Source organism: Lepisosteus oculatus, chromosome 11, assembly GCF_040954835.1.
Source record: "Lepisosteus oculatus isolate fLepOcu1 chromosome 11, fLepOcu1.hap2, whole genome shotgun sequence".
In the NCBI taxonomy this organism is placed as follows: domain Eukaryota; kingdom Metazoa; phylum Chordata; class Actinopteri; order Semionotiformes; family Lepisosteidae; genus Lepisosteus; species Lepisosteus oculatus.
Genome location: NC_090706.1, coordinates 6,483,713 through 6,508,307, shown reverse-complemented (window position 1 = coordinate 6,508,307; position 24,595 = coordinate 6,483,713). Strand labels below are relative to the sequence as shown.

The window sequence follows — 24,595 nt, the reverse complement described above, 5'->3', positions numbered from 1 at the left end:
GAAGGGAGAGAATCATTGTCATCAGGTAACCACACTTGGTAAAATAATCACTACATTAAACTCGCCAATTTTACATTAATCTGCCAATGACAGAATAAAGACCTGTGTTCTTAAAGGATGCTAACAGTGCATTTAACATAAGTAGCAGACTGTGAAGCCTAACAAAACTTCTATTGTTTCATTGTGATGGTCATTATTTAGAGCAACAAAATTATTGCACATGCATCTTAGATTGAAAGCCAAATGAACAGTGTCACTAACGTGAAAACTAAAGTTGTCTCCAGTGGAATAACGTCAATTTTATTTCAGAAAATACACATTTTCTGCATTTAGATCTTCTAAAATGTTATTTGCAGCTTTGAGCCACTGGAATCTACAGCTCAGTAGCAAATTAAGAAATCCCTACACAATTTGCTATTTCTAAGCAATTGTTTTTACTGTCTTTTTAAAAATAGTTGAAAAAAAACAAATATCGGCATAACACTGATATGCAAATGAACATTTTTTAAAATGCTTACAAAGTACTCAATACATTAAGGTTACACACAAAGTCATAGATTAAGGTTCTCAAAATTTTGACAGACTACTTTAATGACAAAGCAGGATTTAACTCTTCCATTGTTCAGATGTACTGAACGGATCCCTGTATCATTTTAGGATTCTCCACTAAAACCTTGCAAAGCTACAGGACAGTTAGACAAAAAGCTCTTTGAAGACAATGTGGTGATCTTGCTTCCAGCAATACTGGGCACCAAAACAGTCTTCCTCACTCAGGAAAGACCCCTTCCTGCAAGTGAGAAGCCAGGTTTTCCAACACAATCCAGGGAAAAAGCCGGTGTGGCGGGAGATATGCTGAGGTTTCAGTATTCGAGATGCTCTGCTAGCTGTTTTCATGAGGGAGGTGAAGCCCATCTGGAGCCTCTGGCTCAAATCCTCCAGCAGTCATTCTCCAGTCGGAGAGAGACACACCAGTGGTCCTGGGCGCTCTGTTTAGGGCAGAATCTATCGCTGAGCCAAGACTGAGTTGCAGTGAAGCACATCACTTGACATATTGAACTGTACTGCTCAAACTGTTCCACTACCACATTATTCTTTCATGGCTCAATTGTAGGCCTGGTTCCAACCATGAGCTGTTATTAGCAAACATTTCATTCATATATAGATTATATATAGAGAGCAACATTTAGCACCCTTTTAAGAAAACGTTCACTGGAAAGAATACTGCAAATGTGAAGGCGCAACACGTTACAACCTTTATATTTTTAACCATCTACACTTGAAAGTGGCTACAATCAGGCTAATGTTTAGAAACAAACTTTCAGTCTTTTCAGACCTCCTGAAAAACATTTTGGAAAATAAATATCGGCAAAACCTGTTTAAGGTCCTTTCAATTTGTTTATAGACTAATTGCTGAATACAAGCCGTGATAAAAGACAAAGACAGAATACATTTTAATTTCATTATTTTTCCCCATATACTAAAAACAGCTAATCTCAGCTTTCATTGAGCTGCTGAGCTCCTACAGTTGCAACACAACATTCAATAATATAGATCTTTATTATTTAAATAGATAAATAGAGTTTTGCCAATGGTAAAACATGTACAGTAAGTGTGTTAATGGTGAGATGGTGAAATTCACCCATTCTTGCCTAATGGAATTGATTCTGTTACATGCTGGCCCGAGTAAGTGAAAGAGGTGCTCCATTTCATCCAATCGATCTTCAAATTATTTATTAAATGATGACTTCAGGCAGAGAGAGAGACGGGGTCTCTTGACAGGCTGCTGCCTTCTCTTTGTTTTACTCGCTGCCAAGCAGAGAGCATCACTCCACGCACACAAGCTCAACGTGTTCCCTCTGTTCCCCCCCAGACAGGGAGAGTACAAGACCAGCCAGGCACAGAGACACGTGGAGCTCCGCACGGAGAAACGGTAAGAGAGTCAGGGGCAGGAAAGGGAAAGGTGGCAAATGCAAGCAGAATTTTGTGAAGGATAAGATCAATTCATCACTAGAACAAAAATGATGGGAGATACTGTACAACCCTGAGACCATAAGCGTTTCTACATATCCAGCCTCTAACTTAAAGGACCCCCTCCATAGTTTAACACTGGTCCTCGCCAATAGCCGATGTTAATGTATTATTATCACCATGCTTTGCTGTGTTGAACTATCTTCTAGTCTTCAAAATGAAGGTTTTAGTCAGTTGTTAACCTAATTTTGACTTTCTCTGCATTCCGATTTGGAAGCTCATCTTTGATTCCATTCAGTTGCAGATGTTTCTCAATAACACGACCTCAAGAGCTCATAAACATTTCAAAACACATTGGTATTAAACTGATATTTTGTAGCATGCCTTGGTGTCAGCCTACAGTATATTTACATCAGTTTTTTTTTTTTAATTCAACACCTCACATCACAAGTCCAGACAGAAGAAAAACATATATCATTTAACAGACCATATGCATTTCTAGGCTTGGAGACAGAAATGAGTGACTACTTTACAAAAAATGGGGATATGTCATCAGTAAAAATAACATACTGTATCTGTCGGTTTATTACTAAGTTTATCTGTCTGTCTGCACTGCCTACTCAAGCAATTATTCATTCTTAGAAATCAAATTACTTTTAGATAGAGCTTATTTCATATTGTGTTACCAACTAACCAGAGCAGAGAGGAAACAAAAGAACTCAGAGAGGCCTACGAGAAAAACAGAAAATTTGTGTCAGAAGATTTTCTGACAAGTATACCCATATTAAATTGAAATTAAGCATCCTTCCTGACCTCTGATTTCACAGAAACTGTGGCAAATGGTATATCTAGGCCATGTGCCCATTACCTCCATTTCTAAATTTTTATTACTAATTTGTGCTTATAGAGAGAGAGAGTCACCTTTGACATATTTTAGGTAATCAACTTAGCAAAGAAAACAGGCATGTAAGCAGTCGAGAACCACAGAGCATACCTATTGCAGCCAATTGCTGCCAACAGACTGGGCCAGTAAATAATGCAGGAGTGGATCCAACTTGCCAGAATAAAAAAACGAGTGCTTTATATGTTATTGGAAAAGTGTGAAGAAAAGTGCCAAACTTTTCATGATGCTAAATAAACACTAACACTGCTTAATTGAAAAGAAAATCTCCCACTTGCCATCAGAGACTGTTAGTTCTGCTGGACTGTCAAGCTTTGTTTTGCTTTTTATAGATTTTTACGATTGGGCTGAAAAACATTTTTTAAGTGTATCCTATAAAACAAAGGCCCGACGCATTTATTAACATGCAGGCACATTACTGCACTAAGAGGAAAAATACTGTAATGTTACTCTTGTCAATTTCAATGTAAGAAAGGGACACTACTTGGAAACAGATTACACAGACAGATTTGACAGAGATAAGAGATACACAGACAGACAGGCTGATTCCCCAGGAACTATGTAGTGGTGTGCACCCCCGTTATATATGCAGATAAATTAAAAAACCTTTTTTTGCAAAGAGGAAAATTGTAGACATAATTACAGCCAACATTAATGCCCACAAAAAACTAAAAAATATACTATATGTAGCAATACTGCACTCCCAATAAAATTATGGTTTATAACTATACATAGGACACACTTAACACTACAATAACACATTCAAACCACAAACATACAGTATAGAACATGTGATTTTAATTAATGATTTCAATGATTTTGCAACTCACAGAACCCAAACTTGAACCACAGAGAGACAATATGTCACAATTTTGTCCACTTCTTATAGCTATATTCCCGTACTTATTTCACTTATTTCTACAGAAGGCTGCTAACTCAGGAGGAGCAGTATCAAGGTACAGTATTTAAGGATGAATTGTAATGTGCTGGTTTTGGATAATCTCACAAAACCTTTTGGAGGGTGAACTGATGTACTGCATAACTTGAAAACTTTGGAACCGTGAACACTTCATAGATACAGTAAGTAAATACATTTCCCTCATTCATGATAAGAATAAAATCCATTTAGCACTCAAGACTAAGAAAACAGCCGAAGTTTGCCAAATGGACTTGGTTAAACTTCTCAGAAACGTCTGACTGTCTTGAAAGTGGTGGTTGGCGTAGCTTTAGTGTTCTGTATGCTTTATGACTAGAAATGAAACTAAAGGCGCAAGCAGATGACAGAAAGAATTTTAAAATAGCCAGGTGTACGTGATTTGCACAACAGCAAAAGAGTACTTCTTGTAACCAACAAATATATAACCTTTCTAGTATAAACCTGTATTGTGCATACACAGTCCTGGGCATTGTCCACTGTAGACTACTTTATATGTTGAAGCAGGAGGTAGAGTCCTTGAGAACACTATTACTGTAACCTTGTGTGTTTAAAGAACTTGTCATCACTTTCACTTGGATCCTGCAGCACAGGGAACTCACTGAGGATGTGCCCTGTGTTACCGCTTTTTAAAGCAGGCAGCACAATGACAGCGTGTGGTTACTTGGCTGTGTACTGTACAAAGTGATCTGCAGTATTTCTGGAATGTGTGAAAAAGACCCATGCCACCAGCACATGGGTTCTCCAGAGACATTCTGGAAACTCAAAAAAACACACTCTGCCACAAGCCATAATCACCGAGCATGCTACTCAACCAAAATAAGTCTTAAACCTTAATTACAGGCACCATAAATGCACTAAGACACTTGAACAATTCCATCCTTTACTCTGCTTTAGTGCAGAAGGTTGTACTATGTGGAACATTTTCCATATTCCACTGCAGCCAGAGGGTACATGCTGAAAAATGAGCACTAAGCCTCCGCCTTTCTTCATTGTCTTTTTGCTTTCCCGAGTAGAATGGTAAAAGACATAGAAAACAACCCTGAGATGTTCCAGCTATCACAATTCATTTTAATGGGTGGACTTTCACTGAATTGGTGTGTCAGTTTACTCAGTTTTACTGAGCTCATGGTGGGATTCTGATAGCCAGTCCTCATATTGCTGTACTGAAATGTTATGTCTGTTACTCATCAGTTACATCAGGCATTCACTTCACCAAAAAAGTAAAACCAGCTCAGATCATTTCTGCGGTGGAAAAACAGAAGACCTTTATAAGTGTTTTAGGACTAAAATGAGGATTTAAACAGGAATTAAATCATTCGATTTACCAACAGCCTGCTGGAAGCCTCAGAGAGAGACATTGTATTGGGTATTTTTTTTATTCGTATTACTATTACAGTACATTTATTACATTATTATTACACAGTGTAGAATAAATAAACATTGCAATCTTGTTTTAGTTCAATCAGTAAATGCAGACATCCAAATTTAAAAAAAATGTCAATAAAGCATTACAGCTTCTCAAAAATATTTTTTTTTTTCTGGAGGGGAGACTGTATTTTGATATTGCAGTCAGGAAGGGGACTATTCTGTGTATGTCAGACTCAAAGCAATACCTGTTTCAATAGTGGGTTGAAAAATATCTACAGGAAGATCTTAATATAAGTCAAACAAGCACCAATGTCCTCTTTAAATCACAAACACTTTGGGTATGGATTCTGAACAGATGCTCATTTGAATATAGCTCTTTTCAATTATAGTAAATATATTATTTTGATTGACAAATAAGAGCCAAGTAAAAATGTTAGTGACTTTTCACTTTGTGCAAAATGCTGATCTGCCCAATAAACATGTCAGGATGTGTGCTGCAGAAGACAAATGGTAAATTGAAGAAAATAAAGGTCCAAATACTTCTATTAAAAGCACCACAGACTGTGTTCTGTTATTACATTCTTATTCCCAATTGTTGAAGCAGGAAAAACACCTAATACATTCCAATGTTCCTGTAGATCCAGTATATAGCAGGGAAAGGGGCTGATAACTAACTCACAGCACTGTGAAATAAGATCCTTCTTGCCATGACAGTTTACAAACAACAGGGCAGCAGTTTCCATTGCAGTAAACCCTCATTTGCACATTTGCGGCAGTTGGCGCAAACCCATTTTCACTCCCCTTAACCCAAAGGGACCGCTGAGTAGCAGCTGCGGTCATTAATCTTTGTATTAATCTTAATCTGAAGTCATTATAATTTTTAGTCTCTACATTCTTAAATCTAAGGCATGCATCTGTGGGAGCCTTTCGGTAGTTCAATGGAAAGAAATATATTGATTTGGAACAAAATAGATAAAGAACAAACTTCACAATACTGTGCATTCATTTGACAATAATATATTAATGATAATCTTGTTAAATGACTAGGGAGGGATAGCGGATGTTAACATTTAGTAATTTTATTTTTTATAATTTTATAAAGATCCCTTATAATAATTTAGCAGATGGAGTCACATTTTTGTCCTGGCACTTCTATTAAGCATTTACTTTCCCGTTTCAAACAGTTTATCCTGTACCACTGTTTACTCCATTGAATCTCCCCCTTATGTACTTTGATTTCCCAGGACTTATTAAAATAGACTTAATTGAGCTTTTAGTGTGGTATTACCACTATGAGCTTTTTCATGGAATCTCAGGGTGCTTCTTCAAACTGGAAATCAAATGCCAAAACATACAATTGTAACTTTATTCCTTTTGAGTTGCCTGTTCTGAAATAGAAAGATTGGTTTGGTTTTGAAAATCCTTTTTGCTTGCAAAAGAGGCATCAATTCCATGGTATTTATTGGAGGGAAGAGAGGAGAAGAAAAGTAAACAGAAGAGGAAGGAAGAAAAAAAAAGAAAAGGAAAAGGATGAGCTGAACAAATCCGGCCCACTCGAACCTGTCTCCGCTGGACTGGCGGCCATGACACTGGTGCGCGGGGCAGCAGCGGGGAGATCTGTTTAGTCTGAGGACGTGAAAGAAAGGGCGTCTTCATCAACAAGACAGCCCAGACGTCACTCTGGGCAAAACACTGCACGGCAAATTAGAGACAGTACAGCGCAGTACACACAGACTCCTGACACCAGGCCAAACAAGAGCAAAGAAAACCGCAAGCTCAGCATGGCAAGACCGCGGAGGAGCTCCCAGGGCTGAGGCAGGAGTGCTGGGGTGTGGATTTCAGGCTCATCCTGCCAGCCCTGGTGACACACTGGCTGCTGAAAAACAATGGTTGAGAAAAACTCAATCTGGGGCCTTCGTTCTGGCCAGCCCGAAACGCAACAGAACGCGTAGTGTTAAAAGAAAAGAACAACTCGCAATATCCATGAAAGAAAACAAAATCAGCAACTCATCCGATTCAGTGTTCTCATGGACAAGCCGTGGAAAATGCAGGCCCGCTTAAACTAAAAGAATTCAGGCACCTCAATGTCTGTATTTCTTAAACTTCTGAAATAAGACGTACATTTTAATTTCAAATCTTTAACAAGGTGTCATCAAAACCTTGTTCTTTATTTTCTTCAATTTCTCAATGGATGTAAACCTTCTTCTATGTCCTTATAGCTCTTCCAACTATGATTACCATTTGCTATTCTATCAAAACAACAAAGTAAGCAGGACACAAGCTCTCAGTTATCAAAATGCACTACCCTGTCAGGGAATTCAGCACACAACAGCCTGAATCAGGGCATGCACATCCAGTAGATCTGACATCACAACATTAATAAGATGAGAACGTACTACTGCCTGTGAAAGGAATTCCCCCTCAAACAATCAAGCAGTGACTTACCAAATTCATGCACGGACATTTGATAAATATGATATATAATTAGAACATAACTGATCAACACACTACTTGATCAACTCATAATTATTGATTGAATCCCACAGAGAACTTTGGGAGTACGTTCTCCTCTTCTTTGGCATTTGTCATTCCAGCCCCAACAAAATGCCACAGCCAGGAACAGTGTAAGGGGAAGACACGTGCATTTTACCAGATTTCTCTGCAGACTATTAAACCTCTGTGGTTCCACAATACAGTACTTACTGCACAATCTATTTTTTGCTGGAACAGTTAGCATAAAAGACGTACAGCCAGGGGTGCACAATCCCCGTTTCTCTATGGCCAGAGGGTTTTCTTGTTTCCATCTGAGCTGAGTGCTTAATTACCTAACTGAACTAATTAATTGCTCAGTTGGACCAATTAAACCCTCATCCTCCAGGTCTCCAGCTGTTGTGGATAACAAAAACAACCAAATTGCTAGGCTGCAGTCCTCCAGGATCACAACTTTGCACCCCTAACATAATATGCAAAATATGTATGACATGAAAACACAATATAGAAAGAATATGGTCAATTAAACTGCTGACAAAATAACCCACATCCTGCAATATTCCTAGAAAGCCTCGTTGGGGAACAAGACACTGTGACGTCTCTGGACTTATTGGAATACATGTAACCTCCAGTGCCCCTGACTGCAGAAGGCACGACAGCCGGCTTGCTCTGCAGGCTAATAAGGGAAGCAGCAAAGCTTAAGCACATTCTGTCCTGTCCTTTAACATAAGTGTTGATCTTTCACAGCAGACCCTCTGTGGTTAAATGCCTTATGGCTTTGTCTATGTGTGCAACCACATTACCAGACTATGTACGCCGAGATTTTCAAATAGATATCAAGAAGGAATCTATAGTATATTTCAGCTTTTGATAGAACAACCTAAACACAATCAAGCCTTAATTAGGCTTTACTTAGTCACAGGCTTTACTTAATCAAAGGGCAGAAAGTGTAGTCCATTCCTGCTCATTTTCTGTTAAATTTCCAAAATGAAGCCACCTTCCAAGTCACAGAAATGCATGATCTCCATCAGGAACTAGTTCCAGTTCCTCAGTAAGCTATTACTGTTGCCATCGGCTGCTGGAGAGCATCCACAAAATACCAAACACCATCAAATGTGTTCTGCACTGAAGGCAAGTATAAATAAACTTTAGAAAGTGCATTGCACTCTCAGTTCCTTATAATTTCCCCTTTAGTTTTAATGGGCTTTTCTGGTGTTTTACACTTCAGAAGTGGTACATACTCTTTCAACCACATTTAGGTGGATGAGTTAATAAAGCTATAAAAAATTTAATCTATACAGCAACTACTGCAAAACCTCCGAACAATTACAAATACTGCAGAAATCAGGGTGTATTTCTGCATTTTAAATCCTAGCTGACATGTAATGGCCCCGTCAGCTGATGCTCAGGGACTCTTGGCAGTGTGAAAATTGTAAAGTGGTTCTTTTCAATTTAATTGGCAACTGCTGTGAGGCCTTCAAAGTCAAATATCAATTCCATTTACAGGGAGCCCTCCAAAACCCCAACTCTTCGTAATCTGAAACCATCTCGCCTCATGCACAAGACTCCAGCAGCACAACGGAGAGATTCTTTTTTCCCTCCTTTGGGCTTTCACTGCCTGTGAAAAGAAATACTGCTGCAAAACATATTTCAGCAGATCTGGTGCTGAACTGCAAAAACCCTAGTTGGACTTCCATTTACAGACCTGCCTGTGAGAAAAACACATGCCTTTTAACGTGTATTATATCATTGTCAACCATTCCAAAGCCTTGTGGTGGTATGGTTCTCTCTGAGTTTCTTTTTGCAGCATCTACAATTTCACACCCAGTTGAGGCAGCAGGGGAGAGAGACTCTTCTGCTGGGCAGGTCATGAGGTGCACTACCCAGTCCTCTCCCTCACTGGTGCAAACATAGACTGAACCCTAGAATGTGGAGGCTACAGTCCTCCAGGGTAAATCCACTTTGCACCCCTAACCCCTAATGTGCAAGTATATACCCCTTTTTGCAACAGATAACTAACACTGAGAAAAACTGTAGTTAAACTTAGATTTTTTTATCTTGTTTTGGGGGCTACACAGTAAGTGGTTCAAAAGACACCTCTTTCTGTTAATGGGAAGCAACAAGCATAGATACCGTATGTTGGGTTTATTTCGCTATTCCACAATTTTAATATTTAACCCTCATGTAAAATTAAGTAAAAAACTATTTTAGAGCTCTTTACTTCAGCAAATTGCCCCTTATGAAACATTTTGTGACCTCAATACTGTTCAGACCCCCCGCCTGTGCTCCCAATGCCTGAGAACTTACTGCTTCATGTCCCCTGAGCCTACGCATGTACAATATCTTGCTACAGTATCTTTTTGTAACCTGGTGACCAAAATGACTGGACACTTTCCATCTGGGGAGCTATTAACACGAACAACATTCAGACAATAAAAAACTTGCTTTTTATCACTTCTCATCAATTCAGCTTTGGACATATTTAATAGTTTCTTACAAGAAGAAAACAAAACTCCTCTTTGACCCAGAACATGCCTCTAGCAGCAGTCTCTGTGAAGTGACATCTCTGAAGGTTTTTCTTCACACAAAGTGAGCATTACTCACTTCTTTCAGAGAGAAAATTGCAAGGGATGCTGTAAAGCCACATCTATAAACCAAGCTTTAAACTGGACCATCATTTCTTAAACAATGAAAACAGATTCAGGCAAACCACTGACTTCACACTGTATCTAAATACAGCAAACTCTGTAAAAAATTACTCTGGTCTTCAAATTGCATTCCTGATATTTGTTGCCTATTGTTTGATCAGAACTAGAACAGAGTAACTGCAACAAGCAAAACTGTGACAAAATCATACATACTGTATGTATTCAAAAGCCATTTCAACACAGTAAACCAATATTAGTTTACTCCTCTCTTTAAATAAACAGCATCAACTGGAATATGTGTTGGCAGCTAAATGTAACCACAATAATTGTGGTCATCAGTGTAAAAAATCCTTTAATCTACTACTGATCACATCAACAATAAAGCCTTTAATTACACTGTACGTTGATTCACTTCCACAGCGCTGCAAATCCATTTGCAGGTTTTTGCTGGCTACTCTTTCTGGAGAAATGGCGAAAGGAATATCCACTCAACCTTGTCCCAGGCAGCAGGTCAATAAAAAGCTCCCGAAGTGTGATCATACAGCAATAAGAGTACCAACAGGAATGCCTTTAGATGATGCCTAAACTCTATGGAGCAGACAGTGCTGTTGTCTTTTACAGATGACTCTTGCTATTCTTCATTTGTGGATGATGCTTTTATCCAGCGTGATTTACATTTGTACTCATTTACACAGCTAAAGATTTTACCCAAGCATTCTGAGTGACAGACCTTGCCGAAGGGTACAGCCTCCGTTTCAGATGGGGTTGGAGTCGGCTACCTTCCAGCTGAGCCCAGAGCCCTCACCACGGCTCCACACTCTTGACCGCCGAGTGTAACAGATGCACTTTGCTCTATACAAGGTAGCATGAATCTCTTAGGGTTTTGACTTAACACTTTTAACAAACACATAAACCCCGGAAAATATATTCATTTCAAATTTAGTAAGTTTAAAACGCAAAGCAGCACAATAGAAAACTGAAAAGACAAAAATGATTTATGGGCTTGCAGTGAAACAGTATTTTGCTTGAGCAGAATGTTAAACACTTTTTAAGATTGTGTCTTTAAAAACCCATGCAGTAAATCAAATACAGTGGCAGCAGAGTAACTGTTCTGTTGAGGTGATGTCTGTACATGCTCTAAAAGCTTATGCTACACTCTATGCTGTGCATCACCAGTGAGACTGAAAGCCTCTTTTTTTAACATCTGAAGTACGTTTCAGAGATGCCTCGCGGACACAGTGTACAGTACAGCGCGGCTACGTCCTCCACTGAATAATCTGACAACAATGCTGCCAAACCGCATCATCACGCGACTCTCACGTTTCCATGGCAATCAAGTTGCATGAATCTAATCTCTTCTGCCACTCAGAAAATCTCCCCAGGGGAATGCTGAAGCCTGCAGTGGGCCTGACGCCCCCCCTCATCCCCTTCTCCGACACCCCGCGTTCAAAACTGGCTCACCTTTCGACAGAGTCTTAGAGTTAAACCTAGTTGCTTAGCAACGGCCTTCAAATTTGGGGGGGGGGTTGGAGGAGTCTGTCAGATGCGGCCGGCCTGGTGATAAAAGTAGGAGAGACAACCTCCAGTACTTGTACCAGAGGACAGGCCCTTTTCCCTCCTCGCCTCACTGGGATACTTGCTACCTCCAGTCTGTCAGTCTCTTGCTGAGCTCAGGTTTGTGTGCCTCCTCATGTGAGCTGAGCTCGAGCTTGCCAACTGCCGATTCCATTTTCGGTCCCACAACAGCGCCATTATTCTTCCCTATTTTTACTGAAAAATATTCATTACGGAGAACTTCAAAAACCCGAACACTGATGTACAGTGAAAAAGCATCAGTCTTAAGTTTTAGATCAACAGCTAACTGGACACATTCAAAATGTCCAGAATGTTATTTCCATTTTCGGTAGTGAGCAGATAGCTCTATTGACTGTCTGAGTGCCACTGTTCCTTGGCATAACAAAATACTGAACTCATTGGGTAATCTAATTTTATGACAATGCCAGGTGATGAGCCGAATTAAGACTGCCAGAATGAGTTTGATGAGGATCTGTATAAACAGCCATTAAAAAAGATTTGTAATCACTGCACTAATGGTAAAAAATCCTCCCTTCCTGAGAGTGAGTAATGATGATCACATGGTCAACGTGACTAAAGGTAGCCCGTCTGTGAGCGAAGTTGCCCAGAGAATTAAATTTCAGCAGCAGACTAATTCTGAGACGGCGGAGAGAAAGGCCTTGTCTTAGAATGAAAAAGGTCACCTCATCAACACAGCACCCACACAGCCAACTGATCCATGCAGATAATCATTTTCAGCCCACAGTGACCACGGCATGAGAAACCCCAGGAAGAACAATCTTCACATCAGCCGAATGAATGTAGCTCATCATCTGCATTAAAAAGATCGCCATGGTTGGATCAGGTGTAACACTGACAGCTGAGAGACAAAACTATCATCTTGGATGGGCCAGGAACATCTGACATGGTAGCAATCAGAGTGGTGAACTGTTTTAATGACAGATGAATCCTGCTTTACTCTTGACAGACCTGACAGAAGACAATCTGTGCGGAAATATCATGGAGAGCTTGACATGGACTGCTGCAATATTCAAGCCACTTTGCAATTATGTAGGGAGGGGTTTCTTCTAACATACAGATTGAGGAAACCTTTCTGTTCTGTCATATATTGATATGAGCTTAATAGTTTTCCATCCACGCAAACTATTCTGGAAGAGCTGATTTTCCATCAGGACAATGCAACATACACACAGTTCTAGGATTACAATGGCGTAACCTCCTTGCCAAGACCATCCTCTGGAAACCACCGTGACTGGCCAAGCTTCACCATTTGATGGCAGCCTTGCTAGACAAATTGGAGCAAAAGCCCACAGCAGTCTATTCAGAGGCTGATGAGGTCTATGCATCAACACTGTCAGGACTGCATAAATGTTCAGGACAACTGTATCCAATACCGACTTTGCAATGCTTTCATCTTGCCAGTACGTCATGTTTCATACTAAGAACGTCTCATGACTCGTTGACCTGTATTTTAATTAAAGTATTTTCTATGATATCTGTTCTTTCTTTGATTTCTATATCTACAATATTTTATCAAATCCATTACCATGTCTTTTCTAAGTCATCAGCATTTTAGGTTTTAAAAGGTTTAGTTTGAGTGCTTATAGTTCAGATTCCAGCAACTCTACACAGATCCACAGTTCAACACCGATGCATGTTATTCAAGGGTGTTAGTCTGGGTAAAATCATGCAACTATAGACCAGTGCAGCTCTAAATTGCAAAGTTACTCCTGTTTCAGTCCTCACTGTAACAGACTGAATATAAACAATTATACACTTTCGTATAAGGGCACCAGCCTACAGGACAAATAACAGGCAAGCACCAGTGGGGGGATAAAGAAAAAAAGCTAATGTTATCAGCAGGGACAGAGTGACCTTATCAAGGATATTACCAAGCAATGTAAATACAGAGCTTCCAGGCATACTATACACATAGTGACACATTGTACATGGCACTGCGATACTCTGTGCATTGTCATCTGCGGATTTAAATCATACATACAGTACTGCAGAAATGAGAAATGTCCATCCATCCATTATCAAGAGCACCTTCAACCTACAGAGGATCACAGTAAGCCAGAGCTTAACCAGGCAGACACAGGGCATAAGGGTGGGACCATACTCTGGATAGGATGCCAGTACAGCACAGTTTCACAGTTCACACACACATGCACACGGGAATAACCCTGAGACACCAGTTAATGTGCCTACGTAGCTTTGGAAGGTTGTAAGAGAAAAGAATGTGAAAGTATTTAAGAGGGACAACCTGAGAAAGAGGGAGTGAGGGAGAAACGGAGAGGAATACGGCACAGCTGTCTCTGTGGTAATTAACTGTGAAGGGGACAGAATGGGTATAATACATTTGCCACTACATGTCTTTGGTAGGAAGGGTGGCCAATCCAGGACAGGCTTCTATGAAACCAGACACTGAACACTGTCAGGAAAGCTCTCAGTGCTTGAGCAATGTCTGCTCCATGGACAAAAAAAGAAGTGTTCATACTAAGCAGCAGCCAGATGGAACAGGAGTGAGAGGAAACTCCCCTCCCTCTCAACATTTTACAAAATATAGTGCAGTTTAAGAGAAAAGCTCCAGTCTGACTCAAAGACTTGTTGGGAAAGACAGTAATCCTTGATCCTACTACCTAGTCATCACTATGACAAAATGTAAAGGCATTAAATGCACTTCCACAAATTTTTGTGTCTCCCATTTATTTTTCAGAATGACTGCAAAAGCACACTTAGGTGCAGGTGCGCTGAGCTTTCAGGCCTAAGTAAGCTATTGCTTATTTTTCAGAACATAAAACTGCTGGCTCAAGGAGTTCATCAATATATTGCTGTACAGAATGGTCTCCCTCAATCTGCGCCAAAGGCATTGTTGTGTTAAGCAAGGAATCACCCCACATTTCGCCAGCTGGTAGGTCTGAACAATGCAACAGCAGGCTAAACAATTCCCACCTCAACACACGTAATGTGCTGTCCAGGGCAAAACAACATTCACCAGTAAAGAGTAAAGTGTTTCAAAGGATGCTCTACCAAATAAAGTGATTTGGATGAATTAATTCTCTCTGTAGGTGAAGAAAACACTTTGCTACTGCAGATGTTCTTTGGTACACAGTGATGTAACCTCTCAGCTATTACTCCAGAACTCCAGAACAGTCTCTGAACATGCAGATTATTTTCATGCAGACCATGATCTACAGCCATTCTGCTTATAAATGCATCATTTCCTCCTGGACTTTCTCGTGCAGCCTCCACAGATGTGACATCCCTGGCCTGGCGTGGTGACTCTCGGCCTTCCTGGTTGTGGCCTGTCCCTCACAGCGCTTTTTCCTGGATTTTCTGTGGCTCTGTCTTCTGATTGTTGAAACCGAACATTCTCGTTCTCTGGGCAAATTCTCTCACGAACAGATCACCTTCAATCATGCCAAGAGCAAAGAGTGGACCTTCATTACCTAAGCAGGATATGGTTGTAACTTTTCCTGTTCTGATAATTCTAACTCAACTCCAAATTCCAAATACTAAGCAAGTCGTATTTTACAATAACAAGACTTGAGCTGTTATTTGTTATTTCTTATCCCATGGAACAATATTATTCTAACAGTCGCCAGACCTACTGTATCTGCCTACTATTTAAAATTTAGAAAAGATTATTTTTGTGGCCACTGAGCTCTCACGTCTTAATTTTCCATATATCCTATTGAAAAACAGCCAGCAGCCATATCACCCTGCAACTCACAACTGGCAGCCCACTGGAGCTCAGCAGGTGTGAGCCTGGTCAGTACCTGGATGGGAGACCTCCTGGGAAAAACTAAGGTTGCTGCTGGAAGGGGTGTTAGTGGGGCCAACAGGGGGCGCTCACCCTGCAGTCCATGTGGGTCCTAATGCCCCAGTATAGTGACCCTTCGGATGAGACGTAAAACCGAGGTCCTGACTGTCTGTGGTCATTAAAAACTCTCGAAAAGAGTAGGGGTATAACCATGGCATCTTGGCCAAATTTCCCATTGGCCCTTACCAATCATGGCCTCCCAATAATCCCCATCTATGAACTGGCTTCATTACTCTGCTCTCCTCCCCACTGATAGCTGGTGTGTGGTGAGCGTTCTGGCGCACTATGGCTGCCGTCACATCATCCAGGTGGGGCTGCTCATTGGTGGTGGTGGAGGGGAGTCCCCATTACCTGTAAGAGCGCTTTGAGTAAGAGTGTGCAGAAAAGCGCTATATAAGTATAAGCAATAATAATAATTCTTATTATTATTACAAAAGTGTGCAAAATGGTGATTAATATTAATTTTCTGGAAAACAAAACCAAGGTCAATATTATAGACCCATCGGTCAGACATGCTCAACACAAGTACAAGAAATCATTAGAAAAAAGAAGAATGATATATATAACATTGAAGAAGGGAGGAAAATACATTCAAATAATTAAAAATGAAAAAGAATATTATGGTAACCACCCATGCATATTCTTGCCCACTCACTCAAAATTAGAATCTCCTGATATCAGTTTCTTCACAGGAAAGAAGGAAGTGCTTCCTTCAAGTACACTTATTTCCTTCTTTTTTTAGAAGAAAAAACCCCAATAGCACACACAACACTTCACAACTCTGCTGTCAAACTGCAAACTCACAAGAAATGTAAGATATTTACTTTTCCCATTAAGATCACCTACTACTATAGGTTTAAAATAATTATATTGCTAACAAAAATAATTTGTGAATGAAATAAAGATAAATTGTAGTATTTTTCACAATAATAATTTGATATCAAATGCAATGCTGAGGTTTCACTGTATAATACTGTTGAAATGACAGACAAATTTAATTAACTTTAATCCCAATTGCAGCAGCTTAAAAATGATATTAGTCATATTTAACTACAGCTTCATGTCATAACAACAGGTGAGCGATACTTCGGTTAAACCTTTTTAACTACATCCCAGTCCACATGAGCATCCCCACTATGAAAGCATGAATCTCCAGAATTACCCCAGCACTGAGTACAAGCTACAGAGACAGAACAGCATTGTACAAATGAAGATCGATAAGCTTTTCGGAATGAACATCATTTGACCAGATGTTTCATTCAACCTCCCAACCTCTTCTGCCCCTACCCTATTCTTTACCATTCCTCAATCTGGCCAGGTAATGAAATAAACACTCACTGATCATCAGTCCTCTTCATGTACTGTAATATAAGGGGAACAAAATAATGGCACCAGCAGATATTTGTTAAGAAAAAATAAAAGATAAAATCGCTTGATGTTTCCAAAACCACTTGCAATGATACTATGATACTGGCTGCTGTATTCACTCACAAACAGTGCCTTCAAACATCCATCCTTAAGACACAATACACAAAAAATGCAATGCTGCACTACTGCACTATAATGCAATTGCACAGTTCTGGGTTTGAAGAGTGGTGCTGTTTCATGTTTTCCAATTAGCATGTTTCCACCTAAGCAGAAGCATTCTCACATTTATTATGCTAAACAACCAGGGAAAGTTGCAATGCTACAGTGTTAATTGGCAGGAAGCAGCAGCTCCCATCTGGAGCTATCCCTAAGCCAAGACAATCAAAGGTGAAGGAATGTGGGAGGTGAGTGGAAAGGCTCCCTGGCTCCTGGGCCACAGGCTGAACGGGCTCCAAGGCAGCAGGGATGGCTGGCACGCTGCAGTGATTGAAAAACAGCCTTCCAGGCCTCCAGGAGACACCTGGCCCGAGATCTTACCTGGAGTGAAATCTCAAATCGGAGCAGGGGGGTGGTGGTGGCCGCTAGTCTACACTGATGGAAAGGACAGACGGTCCCACCAGCAGAATTGCTTGCCATCCAGCGCTATTTTTATCTCGAGCTGGAAACTCAGCTGGAATACGAGGCTGATCTGTCTGTAAAATATGAACGCTGTACTTCTTCAATGCCGTACACCAGCATTATAATGACCAAACAGGAAAAGCATCTGCACGCTACATAACAACAGTGCTGTCAGGCATTACAGAGCTATTTGCATTTAGTCCATAAAGTTTTAATATTTCTATCTTACAGGGAAGTGCAGAGCCTGAGGCAAATGAGCTTCTGGTTTTCTGTCTGAGCACAATCATTGCAGCCAGGACTTTTATTGAAGCCCACTTGCATTTAAGCACTGCATCTATCTCACTGCACTTTGTCCAGCACAGAGTCATCGATACACTACTCCTGGGAGTTATCAAGTATGCCTGGCAGCCTTCTTAAGGCAGACATGGTCAATCAGGGCCACAGCATCTTCAGCAAGGGAGTAACCCACCAGTATTGCCAGAATTAATTAACTCCCTGTTTATTGATCACTGTGACTTTCATTCAGCAATAAAACATTAATCAATCCACCAATTGTGCTGAAGCTTGAATTACAAAGTCTCAAGACCACTTAAGCCTACAAATTAACACTGAATGCTGGGTGCTGGTTGTTAATGAGGGACAACTCATTTCTTTAAAAGAAATACATTGGTGTTTATTTGACTTTTTTAATTAGGAAAAAAGAATGATGCAAGATTCATAAATATTGCAAATCAAGCAGATTGATTCAGAAACATGATCTGACTTTAGCTCCATTGATCAGAGGCACCCCGCTGTTTTCTTATCACTTAGAACTTCGACCATCAGAGTCCTTGATCCGTTTTTTCTTGATCTTAACTTTTTAATTCATAATTGAAAATGTAATATACCAGAAAAGCACCTCAATACCTCCGGTTGGTCCAAAGAACGCTTTAAACAAAATGCAAAAAACTAATGTTTTTAATGTGAGGTCTCCTATATAACTATTGAAGGAAGCTTTACAAGTTCAAAAGCTGCCTTTTATTTTTGCTTTTATGATCATTTTAATGTCTTGGATTGTAAAAAGAAAAAAGCAACATTTCGTCAGCATGTCAGAATGGTGTTTATTGTTTCAACATCTTAAATGGCAGTTTTACATTGTAAATAACAGACCCCTTTTGAGTTTCCAGCTTCAAGCTGATTTAATAAAACATAATCATGTTAATCCTTTACAGTCTCTCTGTAAACTTTTTTCTTCATTAACCTGAGGACTGTTTTTGGAAGAGAGCTGACACGTCTTCATACAGATTGTTGGGTTATGACGATTTCTCCCATTCTTCCTCTAAACAGGTACAGAACAAAAACATTTCACTTCATAGCCCCGATTTGATTACATGTTCACTGTATACCGGAGGTACTGAGTTAATTATTTCTAGAGGTCTTCAGAGGGCTTACGTCATTCTTGATCAGATGATAAACACAGAGAGAGGACTTTTCACGTCAATCACAATACGTCCTGCACAATGTGGCATCTTTGTCAGAAAACAATCTTGGGAACAGCACCTAAGGATACTTCCAGTTTCCACAAAACTAAAACAGGCCCTACAGAGTGAGTCAAAGGAAATGTTCTTGGAAAATCATTTTTATGGCTCAGGAGATTTCACACTAGCAGGTCGATTCCAGTGTTCGAGAGACAGAGCATCGTTTGCCATCCGTTTCACCACAGATTTAATTTAATTAATGACTGACTTAAGTGCACAGATCTTGTCCTCTAGAACACATGCCACAATGTTTTACAGATTTTGCATATTAAATATCCTAGCTTCAAAACATCAGCTTTCTAAATCTATGAAAAGGGTAGGCAGACCAATTGCAAAATTAAGGGTTTAGGCAGAAATGGAGCCTTTACTTGCTTGCCATATACCTGAAGTTTATCACTTTACTCTGGAAATACCAAAGACAAAGACCGGGATTTAGGCATAATCCTCCCATAGCTCCGCTAACACATCATCACTAAGATGAACTAATTCTTCCCTTGCTATCACAGAGCACAAACTGCTGAACATCTATAATTACCTTAATTTGCATCTTTAAGCTCAGGAACCGCATGAAAGCTCTTTGCAACTTCCCTTCGACTGAGCAAGACTGGAGTATATACCTGGGGATGCCAATCCATTCATAGCACATAAGTGGATAGAAAAAAAACAAACTCTTCTTTCTGTCCACAGGAAAACTATAACAATCTCATTTATTCTTTTTTTTTTCCAGAGAGGAGAAAGGGTTATTTCGCAGCACTGACTTTGGATGTCCTGCGATCTTCGCTGTAAGCATTGGGTACAGTATCCGTAGAGCCTACAGAGCTGCGGAAGAAAATAACAGAGCAGACTGCAGAGGTGAAAGTGAATTGCTGAACTCATCGCTGGGTTGCAGATGGAAAGGAGGCACTGGGGACATGCAGAGACAGCTGAGACAAGGACAATGACAGAGTGCTGTGGCAAACTGACAGGAAGTGTTTGCTTCTGCTCAGTACCAAAGACAAGGATTCTTTAGCACTTCTGTGAACTGAAGACAGTCAAACATTGTAATTGAATGAAAAATTTCATGTACATGACATCACTGACTCCGAGAAATGAAGGGAAAACTGCATTACTCATTTACGTGGTGGACAGCGTTGCAATAGAGGAATTCCCCAAAAGATCTGGCCATGTGTTTCACAATCGACAGCCGAAAAGCTCCCCCTGAAGTGACAGCCTGAAACATTATAGCCACTACCGCACCTACGATCCCATTCTACAGCAGAAAAAGAAGCCACTAGTAGCAGAAGGTTTAATCAACCCCATGGTCAAAAAAACATCAACAACAACAGAAACGCCACCCCCTTGCACATCACACAACACTTAATATAATAGCCAGGAATTAAAACCTTACTTTTGTGACATCTCAGCGCTGACACATGAGCCATATAACTATTAAAGTTGAACTATTGAACTACTGAAGTGTGAGCCAGGGTCACACCGTGTTGAGTCGTGGGGTTTTATACTGGACTATACCCTCTGGAATAGGCCAGGAAAGCATGGTTTAATTTGACAGGCTGCAGGGGGTTCTTTACAGGCAATACAAGCAGACTCTGTCAAACGCATGCTACAGAATGTCCTTGGAGACTTGATAGCTCTACGAATGAAGTCCATCAGGAAAGATACAGGCACAACTCAGGGCACTGACAATGGAAGAAGCTTTATAAATGCTCATAGGCAGTAATGTTGAGCTTCCTCGGACAGTTCTGAGCTGAAACATGTACAGCATCTAAAAAAAGACACAAGCTAGGCTAGTGTAAAAAGCCCTTCTCTTATTAATTAAGAGTCACCAATTATTTTATTTATTACAGTGTATATCCAACCAATTGGGAATCACTTACCGCGTTGGACAGCAATGACCAGCTGCTCACAGAGCTTCACACTACAAGCTCCCCAGCCCAGCAGCACAGCAGGGGTGAAGGACATTCAGTGCCAAGAGGAGGAGGAGAGGCATGGCCCTTGGAAAAGCCTGTCAGCGCCCCAGACATGCCAGGTGTTTGCCATTCGCCGAAAGCCGAGAGAGCCCTGACCACCCAGTCCCAAGGCCAGCCTTGGCAGAGCTTTGCCAATCGTGTGGGGCCGCTTGGGGAATCCCCATTAAATCAGGAGCCATTTAAAGACTATCCCACACAAATGTAGTTTCCCCGGGTTCATTCTGAGATCGGTGCTGTGGGAAAGCGCTCTGAAATGAGGAAGGCCTCATGCGAATGACAGGTTCTACCATGGCAGATATGACGTCAGAAGATTATTTCTATCATCTGACCATCTTTGACACATGCTTTTATGGTGGGAAGGGCAATGACACTGGTACGGTCAGACAACAGCGGTGTTCTGCAGCTTACTTAAGATGTCATGTTTCCCACAGGCAAGGTGTCATACTCAGACAGGAAGTGTTTCTATGCGCAGTTTACATTTTCTCTAGTATTTTAATTCTGCAGGCAGGACATCATGTTCTTTAAAGGTAATTGGAGTGCTTTATTTTTGTTTAGATGAGTGCTGTCATGTCCAAACTTTTCCCCTCAATCCAAAACAGCCAAGTTGGGAACAGAAACCAGCCACACGAAGCTGTGATATCAGTCAATAAGGGTCCAATTAGTAACAGAGGGCCACCGTAGGGAGGTGATGACTTTAGGACACATTTGTCTTCACTTTATTCAGATCACGTGTCCATTTCTAACTGATTGGAGGAAAATATTCAAATAGTTTCCACTCCTCAACCTCCAGAGAACTTTCTCATGAAGGCGGGAGACTGGCCAATTAATTGCACACTCGCAAACTCATAACATGACTTCAGTGTAAGGGATTTAACACAAAAGACAGGCAAACCACTGTTAAAAATACATTAGATAAAATTTCCTAGACACAAATCGCATTTCACATAACACATTCTCACTCCCCCCCCCCAAAAAAAAAATGACAATCCATCTTTTTCAATCATCTTGCGGTCTAAATATTGCTGGGGGTAGTATTCGTCAATGCGGTAAGTCGTTGGTTTTGTTTTTACATCCAGGAAAACGGCGTTGAGGAATGCACCAACTAACCGTGAAACTGCAGAACACCCTGAAACGTCAGCGACGCGAGGCAGAAGGACATTTCCCCCACAACTGTCAGGTGCGACCTGGTTTGTCCAGGGATGACCTCCTCTTCGTTCACGAAGAGTCCTGCCCCACGCAGGCTGACGGTGGGTCCGGCCCCCAAGCGGGTGTCGCTGCTCAGCGGTGCCCGGTAAGGCAGCGCAGGCGTGTGAAAGGAAGTACCCAATCGCACCTTCTTCTTCTTTTTTTTTTAGGCAATGCCTCCTTGTTCGGTTCGCGAAAGAACCGGAGAACTGGAGGACGGGTTTAAAATAATCCACTCTCCCGTGACGGCCGCAGAAGAAGGCAGGCTCACACCGCGGGCGTCATGCAGGCAGCGGCTCCGCCGATGTACTTGTCTGTAGCAGCGCCTGTCAGAAGCTCGTACTCGGCGCAACAAAGCGGCAAGCGCCGTGTCCCCATCCCCACTCGCCTGTCATTCCCTCCCTTTAATGACAGTCATTACGGTACTACGGCAGATGACTGGCGCGGGTGAATGGAATAATTTTACGCATACTCCTACATTCACAGCTGTAGCCTGTAAAAACACACTGGAACAGCCGGGGTGATTTGCCACTGGCGATGTATATATAATGCAGCTATCTAGCAGCACACAGTAGCGCCGTTAGAGCGTCTTCAAGTATTTCCGCTGTTCTGTATTGTGTTGTATACCATCGGTGTATTAAGGTATTTTCTGTAACTGGGGGTACATGCATTAAGTAATTTTCTATAAAAAGCGTCTTGCTTAATTGTCGTGGAACGGTCTCACCGAAAATGAAAGCAGAGCCTTAAATAAAACCTGAATTGTTATCCACGCCAGCTGAAGTTACCCTTCTTTTTTTATCTTTTACGCCGGGGGTACTGTCGTAAACTCCTTTCACCCTACACATTTCAATACTCGTAACGTCTCTGATTTGGAATGGTGCTAACGCGATGCGACCTGTTATATCCCTCCAGTTTGTACTCTTTCCAAGGAATGAGAGGAAAGACGAGCACACACTGTCCACTGGTCTGCGTTTACTCAGAAGGTGCCGCTCTCTGTGCTACGGGGGGCGATACTGAAGTCCCTCGCATTATTCAATCTGCCGTAATTATGTACCACACTGATGAAAACTATCTGCATGTTCTTTTCATAGGCATTGTCCTAAAACCGGAATACAGTAAATTTCCGTGCTATTCATTCAGGAGGATGACAGCAGCCTAACGAAAATATGACGGTTCACCTATTTTGTTTTGCAAAATAGCCACAAACACCGTACTGTATATACTGTAGTAAGCCAGCGCCGTACCATAACAGTACCACTACAGGAGATATCGGAATTGCAAGTCTATTAACACGCACAACGGCGAATTTCTGCATAGCCGTACAGCGCAAAGTGACGACTTCCTAACACTCAACACTAATATTTCTACTTGTCCACAGAATCACAAGACTATCACTCATTGAAAAAGAAATATATTTCTTTAGGGACTGTAAAATATGACACCCGTGGCGAATGTCATTTCTGTATTTCATGACCCATATATTTATATACACGGCATGGAAATTTAAAATAATACATTTTGTCAGGTCAAGAAAAGCACATCACGGGGTTCAAAGCCTCCGAACTTCAGTTGCTGCTTGGCCGAAACTCGTCCGTCCCCCCGTCCAAAAAAGCACAACACGCCACCCTAAATATTTTCTTTTTTCCCCCACTTATTACCCTGGAGATGTCACAACAATATTAGTGGTAACATCGCAAATGCAGTTGCCTTACCTGACAGCGCTGTAGTGCCTGAAGCCATTTATTCCACAATGCAACGAGGGCAGGAGTTCGCATCTCCCCGGGAATGGAGATGGTGTGTGGTGCGGATCCTTGCAGCGCTAACACACAGGGCAGGTTGGGACGAATAGGGGCTTTCCCTCACCCTTGTCAAACTGGAACTGCAATCCCACATTCAGCTGATCAGCACAACAAAAACACCGTGTCGCGCTACGCAAACACCCCGCGCCGCGCAGCGCCGCACCCCCCCCCACCACCCCCCGCGGTGGGGGGCCCCGCCCCCTCTCTCTGTCTCCCATTGGCCTTGGCCCGTCACTTTGCAACTCATTAATATTCATGAGGCAGCGGAGCCCGCTCCTCGCTAGTGGCTGCCGCCGCTGCCGCTCATCCTTCACTCGACCCCCCCCCGCACAAGAGTTTTACCGGATGACGTCATGGAACATTCCGAAAATTCCAAGCCGCTGCATTCAGCTCGGCCCCAGCAGGAGGCAAGAGGCGCTGTAGCGCGG

General features: G+C 41.3%; 1 protein-coding gene across 2 annotated transcripts in view; it reads right to left on the bottom strand.

Annotated features, from left to right (window-relative positions):
• The window catches only part of LOC102696705 (HIVEP zinc finger 3), a 113,447-nt gene extending 89,116 nt beyond the window's left edge, over positions 1-24,331 (bottom strand). For both annotated transcript variants that reach the window (XM_069195446.1, XM_069195448.1), the window contains exon 1: positions 24,081-24,331. The gene's annotated coding sequence lies outside the window, so the exon portion shown is untranslated. The remainder of the gene's footprint in view (positions 1-24,080) is intronic.
• Between the last annotated feature and the right edge of the window lie 264 nt (positions 24,332-24,595).